The 8,180-nt window shown below is 43.7% G+C and overlaps 1 protein-coding gene across 1 annotated transcript in view; it reads left to right on the top strand.

The window, feature by feature from the left end:
- Nucleotides 1-8,180, top strand: part of MAML2 (mastermind like transcriptional coactivator 2) — a 109,223-nt gene that overhangs the window by 12,107 nt on the left and 88,936 nt on the right. The window lies entirely within an intron of this gene.

Here is an 8,180-nt window from a genome sequence, read left to right on the forward strand (position 1 = left end):
AAAAAGAATATACTTACCCGTCCCTGTGCCCCTGCAGTACAGGTTCACCACCTCTCTCACAGCTACTGTTATCCTGCTCCTCCCATTCCTGGATTGTCAAATCCGGCAGGAAGTACCCGTTCGCCCCAGTGTGTGACGTTGCAGGACCAGGAGCTGCAGGAACCGGTCTGTGAGCAGTGACGCTGCACTGCAGAGGCATTGGGACAAGTATGGATTCTTTATTATGTTCCCCTCACCCCCGGCCGGCTTGGGATGTTTAGGTTCGGCCCTGGCGAATATCCGCTACTCATGGGCCACTGCTGTGTACTTGCCCCCCAGGCTAAAGTTTGCCAGCCAGCCCCTGACTATATGCCAGTATCATGTAGGCTGTATATGTTCTTAGGTGACAATAGTATATGGGGACATCAAATATCTGGTGCCCCCATTTCTTGGGGCCCACTAAATTCATCAACTCCAGAAACAAACTGAAACCACTCAGCATTACTTGGCAGTGTGAAAACTATGTTATGTGAAAACTATATGACGATATTATATGGGCTTTATTATTTGGATACTCTGTATTACATGGGGGCTGTATGAGGGGTATGTAGGCAATACTTACTAGGCAATATGAAACTATATGGCGGTACTTCCTTGGCATTATGTGGCGGTATTATGTTGGATAAAAATAAAAGAAACATAAAGAATGCCATGTGATGGTGTCTTATTTTGCTTGTCAACCATGGCCTGATGAGGGTTATCCAAAGATTAAAAGTTATCCCCTAGTCACATGATAAGGGATTATTGGCGGATCATGGGGGTCCGACTGATGGGACCCCCCACCAATCACCAGAATAGAGGTTGATTGTTCCGGAGTGAATGGAGAGGCAACAAGCATGCCCAGCCACCACTCCCTTCATTCTCCATGGAATGTCCATACATTGCCAAGTGCAATGTCCCATAGACAGCAAATGACCGAGCATGTGCACTGCTTTACTCGAGGGATATTTTTCCTCCTTCATGATCGCTTGGGGTCCCAGCAGTCGACCTACCACCAACCTTTTTAGTTTTCCCCTATCTTAACCTTTAATCTTGGTGTCCATCAAGTTTTCACATTTCATACAGGCCATTCTTGCTACATCTGGATGAATCACTATGATACAGAATGCAGCATCAATGTTAACAAAGCTAATTCGTAGTCGTAGTCAGATTTCTCCTCCTTCAACTTTTTTTTGGCAGCTTCTACCAAATGCAGGTGGTGACAGTGAACACAGGAGAAAGCTTCTCCCTGTGGAAGCTGCAATAGCACACACACCCTGAGGACAGGTGTGGCGCTGTTTCTGAAGAAAAGAAGCCATGTTTTTCCCATCTTTTAGTCAGGGCTTAAATTTCTCTTTTAATTCGTCTGTTTTGCTTTTTCTGGTAAACATTACGTGTTGGGGACAATATTTCGAGTGTTTCTCTGTGATTCATTTAATGATGTAAAAATGGATTAATGCAAAGTGATGCAGCGATGACTGATTCTCGGCATCAGTTTCCCTATGAGCTCACAGGGGACGGAGCTGTCGCGTCCATGATAGACATATTGCCGACACAGTCGCGCTTGTGAGCAGAAAGCTGATCTCCAGAAATGTATTCATGTATCGTGACTCATCATTTGCAAGGAATTTTAGGAGTTGTTTTTTTTTTCACAGCGCTTAGAGTGCAGCTCAGCTTTGTAAGCAAAGTCCTTCAAGTGTTTCTAAGGAAGCAAATGAATACGGTTTAAAGTGGTGTCTGGTTTAGAAAGTTGATTATTAAATACTTTGTTAAGGATTCTGAGAAAATATACGGTGGGGAGGGGTATCATCTGTTTGAAAGAGTGGGGAGCTGCTACAAAGAGTGCCTCTGTCTATGGAGAAACCAACATGTCAATGCAATACATGACAGTTCATTGATTTTTAAAGGACAATGTGTAATACCTAATTTCTCCTGTGGTAGCGCTGTTAGGGAATAGAATACTTAGCATTCCTTAACCCTCTAAACACAAAGGCATTTACTTAAACAGACATCATTGTGTGTAATATGTATGTGCATGTACCCTTATATATATATATATATACTGTATATATACATTTCTGTATATGAATGTAGACATTATCATGTTCATGTGTTTTAAGTCAAGATTATCATCAGATTCCTCATAAGCAACAGTTGACTTCTTAGACCAGGGCTGCTTTTGTGATATAACTACTTCCTTGCTGTAACCCCTTTATGACGTCAAAAATGCATCACATTCTCTCCATTTTAGGATGTGACCAGAGCTCGATTGTTTGCTAGTAGTATGCACGTTCCTTTCCCTTACTTCTCTGGCCATTCACAAGACAGCACCTACTTTGTGCTGCTATGTCATGGGATAGTAATGGAAACAGTGCCCAGGACTAAGCAGGTTGGCAATGGGCTTGGGGTTAATTTATAGTACACTACTATAGATGAAATGTAGGGGAGAAGAGGTTATTGATGCTCTGACTAAATTAGCATAAGGGAAACAAACAACAGCAATCAGAGTAAAGATGGGGCTTATGCTATGAAGCAGCCCTGGTCTAAGCATTGAACTGCTTATAAAGGAGATGATGACAAGCTAAATGGAGAAGGGGTTACAGAAAAGAAGTATTTATATCACAAATGCAGATCTGGTCTAAGCAGCAAACTGCCTCTGGGGATAATGAGGACAAGCTAAATGGAGAAGGGGTTACAGCAAGGAAGTAGTTACATCACAAACGCAGCCCTAGTCTAAGCAGTGAGCTGCTTATAAAGGAGATGATGACAAGCTAAATGGAGAAGGGGTCACAGCAAGGAAGTAGTTACATCACAAACGCAGCCCTAGTCTAAGCAGTGAGCTGCTTATAAAGGAGATGATGACAAGCTAAATGGAGAAGGGGTTACAGCAAGGAAGTAGTTACATCACAAACGCAGCCCTAGTCTAAGCAGTGAGCTGCTTATAAAGGAGATGATGACAAGCTAAATGGAGAAGGGGTTACAGCAAGGAAGTAGTTACACCACAAACGCAGCCCTAGTCTCAGTAGTGAACTTCTTATAAGGAAGAAAATGACAAGCTGAATGGGGAGGAGCCTACAGCAAGGAAGGGGTTATATCACAAAAGCAGCCCTGGTCTAAGCAGTGAACTACATAGGCTATGAAACGAAGGGATGTTGTTTGAATTGACGATGGCCTTCTTACACTCGTGCTTGGTAGCAAATTAGTTCAAAGGGTTTTCTATCACTTGCTTAGTGAATGAGGTCTAAAGTATTACCATGCTTTCTGAATATAGCCATGCATAGCGCCACCTATGTGCAAGTGCAGGTACTGCATCCTAATGCTATTAACCTGCATAGGGCTGAAATGCAGTTCTCTCTGCATGACCCAGACCGCAGCGGCACTAAGCTAAATACATACTAGGGAGGGGTGGGGTACTTCGTAGTGCTGTGGTCGGACCCCCACTGATCAGTTATGGAGACTGGTCATACCCCCTTAAGTTAAATTTCATTACTGAGATGCTTGCCGGAGTCTGTGTAAACAATAAGAAATGGGAACCAGTTATAGGATAATACCTGATACTAAATCATATTGGGAGCTTAGCTGCCTTTCTAAAGCTGTCAATATAGGATTATTGAGTCATTCTAGTGTCGGTATTATATTGTTATCAGAAATGTTTGCTTTAGGATTAGTGACACTGCTCAGCACAGAATGTTTCTTCTTCTCAATTCTTTTTAGTTATTAATAATTCCAGCACCCCCGCCTGGGCAATAAACCAATAGGAACCTAAGGAAAGGCTTTGGGCATGACCAGGGGCCACAACAAGGCATTTTAGTGCCCTAGGCACTTGAGGGAAATAGCGCCCCCCCCCCCCCCCCCCCAATCTGTTGGACCAACACCTATCTAACGCCTTATCCCCACCAAAAGTGCTCTAAATAGTAATAATGCCTCCCCTGGTAGGAAAGTGCCTTGTTTAGGTATTTCCCCCCAGTGGATAGATGGTGGATTTCCCCCCAGTGTCCCCACCAATAGATAGTTACCCCTTCAGTATGTAGATAGGTGCCCCCTGTAGGTATATGTCAACCAGTAGGTAGGTAGGGGCTACCTCCCCCAGTATGCAGTTTCTCCCCTGTAAGTTGAAGCCAGATTTCCATCACTAGGTAGCTGCCTCAGTAGGTATTTGCCCTAGTAGGTACTTATCCCTATAGCTGGATAAGTGCCCCCCAGTAGGTGGATAAATGCCCCGAGCATGTAGAAAAAGCAACCTTAAGCCCACAAAAAGAACTACTTGCATACTTACCTCCTCTCCGTTCCCTCTCCTGCTGCTGACTTGTGAAGTCATCTCAGGTGTGTCCTCACTCAGTCAGCCTTCACCTTCTAGCACCAGGGGTCCTAGGCAAGTTCCCAGGATTCCTTGTGCTAGCAATTACAGGCAATTCGGAAATGGAAATGCTTAAAGGGGTTGTTCACCAAAAATCTTAAGTCTTCCAGTACTTATCAGCTGCCGTATGTTCTGCAGAAAGTGGTAATCTTTCCAGTCTCGAGAGCAGGAAAGGTTTTCTATGGGGATTTGCATACTGCTCTGGACAGTTCCTGACATGGACAGAGGTGGCAGCAGACAGCACTGTGTCAGACTAAAAGGAATACACCACCTCCTTCAGCAGCTGATAAGTATTGGAAGCCTGGAGATTTTTGTAAAAGAAGTAAATTCTGGCACCAGTTGATTTGAAAGAAAAACATTTTTGGTGAAAAACCCTTTAATTTTTTTTTTTTTAAATCATTTATTGGCCCCATTTGAGATTAAAGTGACTGTACCATCAGGCCCAGGCTGAAGCACTGAAGGCGGGCCGACCCACCCTTAGTGGGAGGAAACCCTAGCCCCTCTATGATAGGGTTCCATTGATTTTAATGGAGCCAGGTCATGGAGGGGCTGGGGTTTCTTCCCACTGGGTGGGTCGGCCCGCCTTCAGTGCTTCAGCCTGGGCCTGGTGGTACAGTCATTTTAAGGAGAGGATGATGATTGTGTTTTCCAATTAAGGGGGAGGGGTCTGTCTATATTAACTGATCAACTCATTTGAATGGGGACCATGTAATACCACAGTCCTCCAGTAGTGGCCGCTGCATGACTATCATAACCGATCGCTGGAGATTGCAGCTACCGATCCTTCAATAATTAAGTATATATAATATTTAAGTATATGCGTCCAGGATCTATAGCCTGTCACCCTCTGCTTAATATTAGGCATGATGGACGCTCTCTCCTTGTCTACAGGGTGGAGGTTTTATCCTGCCAGGAGCCAAGTGTGACTCACCACCACCGCTATATTTCACCTAAACTTGAGAACTGCTTAATAGTATTCATTTTGTTTAAATAGTGTTGGACCTTAATGGTGGAGAAAAGTCCTTCGCACATGGTCCAGGAGGCCTCTCCTATTTACACAACACCTCTTCCTACAATTAGCCGAGGTGTGAGGCGTCCCACCCATATCATATTATAGCACCTCTCCATTAGGCCATGGGGTAACATATATCCGAACGCCATAAAATGAAGCATGGTTTTTATTAATAAATGACCTACCTGCCAAATATTCATAGGAGTCACGTCTTCTCCTGTAGGAAGTGATAAGGCAATAATAAAGCCTAATAATCCTTTAAAATACCAGTATAGAAAGTTTCACCTGATGAAGAAAAAGATATTTGCAATGGCATATCCACTTTATAGGTCGTCACAGGTGGTTCCCAACCCTGGGATCTGCATCTTTCACAAGATAGAGATCCCACCAGCTCCCTCTTGTGGCTGCTGGAGGTAGTCGACATTAGTGTTAAAGGGGTACTCCAGCAATTTTTTTTTTCTTTAAAATCAACTGGTGACAGAAAGTCATATAGATTTTGTACTTTAAAATCTCCAGTCTTTCAGTACTTATCAGTTGCTGTATGTCCTGCAGGAAGTGGTATATTCTTCCTCGCTGCTGCCACCTCTGTCCATGTCAGGAACTGCCAGGGTAAGTAGAAAATCCCTATAAAAAAAAAAACAACTCTTCTGCTCTGGACAGTTCCTGACATGGACAGAGGTGGCAGCAGAGAGCACTGTGTCAGACTGGAAAGAATACACCGCTTCCTGCAGGACATACAGCAGCTGATAGGTACTGGATATTTTTAAATAGAAGTGAATTAAAAATCTGTATAACTTTCTGACACCAGTTGATTTGAAAGAAGAAAACGTTTAGCAGGAGTTCCCCTTTAATCGGAGCTGTGTAAACTGATTAGTCCTAGGTTACATAAGCTCATAGTGTTAGGCTGTTTACATAGCTAAGAGTTATATAAACTGTATAAAAAGCCTATTGATGGTTTTTAGCTTCCTGACCTCCTCTTATGGCCAGAGGAGGCCGGGGGTCTTGATCCAAAGAGTTAGAACTAGACAAACTGGTGACAGGACTAGACAAACCTTTTAATACACACTCATAAGATTGATAGTGGACTTGTGACTTTCCCATTCAGCAGTAGTAGAAGACTCACAAACAATACACATCTCACACAGTCGCCACCATCTACAGGAATGAGTCGTGGATAAGGATCATCGAACAGGAGTTTTATCCAGTATTGCACATATCAACGTGTTTCGACCTCTAAATGACTTCTTCATCAGGGAACTGTACTTTAAAACTCACCATCACTAATGCAATGAATGTAATTCACAGAGACTCCTATAGGAACCTGAGAAGCTGTAACAAAGCGGCTTCTATCACATAACCAGAAAAGTCTGCGCCATAGGAGGAGCAGCCGAAATATGGAAGTAACCGAAAACTCCATCTATACCTGAATTGTTCACCTCTTCCCCTGGCTACCTTGTGGTTATTGTAGCAATAGAATTGTGTGGGAAAATGCATTTCCTAAACGGCATGCCTGGGATTCCTGAAACGTGTTGTTACATCTGCATTCCATTTCATTTCATTGCCGGCTGCTTAACCCACGCAGTGCCAGGGTGCCCGCACATCCTGCCGCGCTCAGCCATGGGGCAGACTCTATGATTAGAGGCAGAGACTAGGAGGATCCGCCATACTCGGATGGAAACCGTAACGGGATCATTAATGCTAGCGGATCCCTCCATAGACACTAAGATAAGTCAGAGGGTCACTACTCATACATCATCAGAAGTGCTGTATTCAGCCCAAGGCTGTCCAGGCATGATGGGAATTGTAGTTTTGCAACAGCTGGAGGGCCGAAGGTTCCACATCTCTGTGTTATATTAACCCCCTAACGACCAAGGGCATACATTTACTCCCCCGCAGGCTGTGCCCTAACGCAGGAGGGCGTAAGTGTACGCCCTGCCAGGAGGGGGGGTGGCGCGTTATGATGCGAGCTCAGGAGCTGAGCTCGCTTCATAGAGGTTGAGGACCGAATGCTATCAGCAGCTGGGCCCTCACCCTCAATGGCGGGGTGCCGCGATCGCACGGCAGCCCACCATTAACCTCTTAAAAAACACAATCGCCACCGTTTAAGTGTAAGTGGCACGAGCGTCTCCTGTCACTTACCGATCGGAACCCCTTCAGCGTGTCTGTGGGGGTCCGGATCGCACTGCCTGACTGCCGGAGGTATACTCCTTAAGGCCAGGTTCACACTATGTAAAAAACACGGCTGTATTTCATAACAACGGACGTGTTTGAGCAATTTTACATAGTGTGAACATAGCCTAATTCTGTGAAGTCTGATCTTCTGTCTTCTGAGTCTGCCACAGGCGGGCTCTATGAGAAGATTGCCAATAACACTGATGGCATAGCAGTGATCAGTGTATGTAAAAGTGTAAAAAAAAAATAAAAAAATAGTTTTTAAAAATGTCCCAAAGCCCCTCCCCCAATAAAAGTGAAAATCACCCCCCCCTTACCATTTTATACATAAAACACATAAAAGTAATAAAGTTAATTAACATATAATATACCGTAGTTCGTGTAATCGTCTGATCTATTAAAATAAAACAATATTGTTACCGCACGGTGAACGGCGTGAACAAAAAGCGGTAAAAAAACGCAGAGATTGCTTTTTTTAAATTACATTTTATATATAAAAAAAAAATTACTAAAAAGCGATCAATACGTCTGATCTAGAAAAAATCCGATCTAAACAAATATGGTACTAATAAAAACTAGAGATCCAGATGCAAAAATGACGCCCTATACAGCCCTGTACAT

This window comes from Dendropsophus ebraccatus, chromosome 5 (assembly GCF_027789765.1).
Source record: "Dendropsophus ebraccatus isolate aDenEbr1 chromosome 5, aDenEbr1.pat, whole genome shotgun sequence".
Lineage (NCBI taxonomy): Eukaryota > Metazoa > Chordata > Amphibia > Anura > Hylidae > Dendropsophus > Dendropsophus ebraccatus.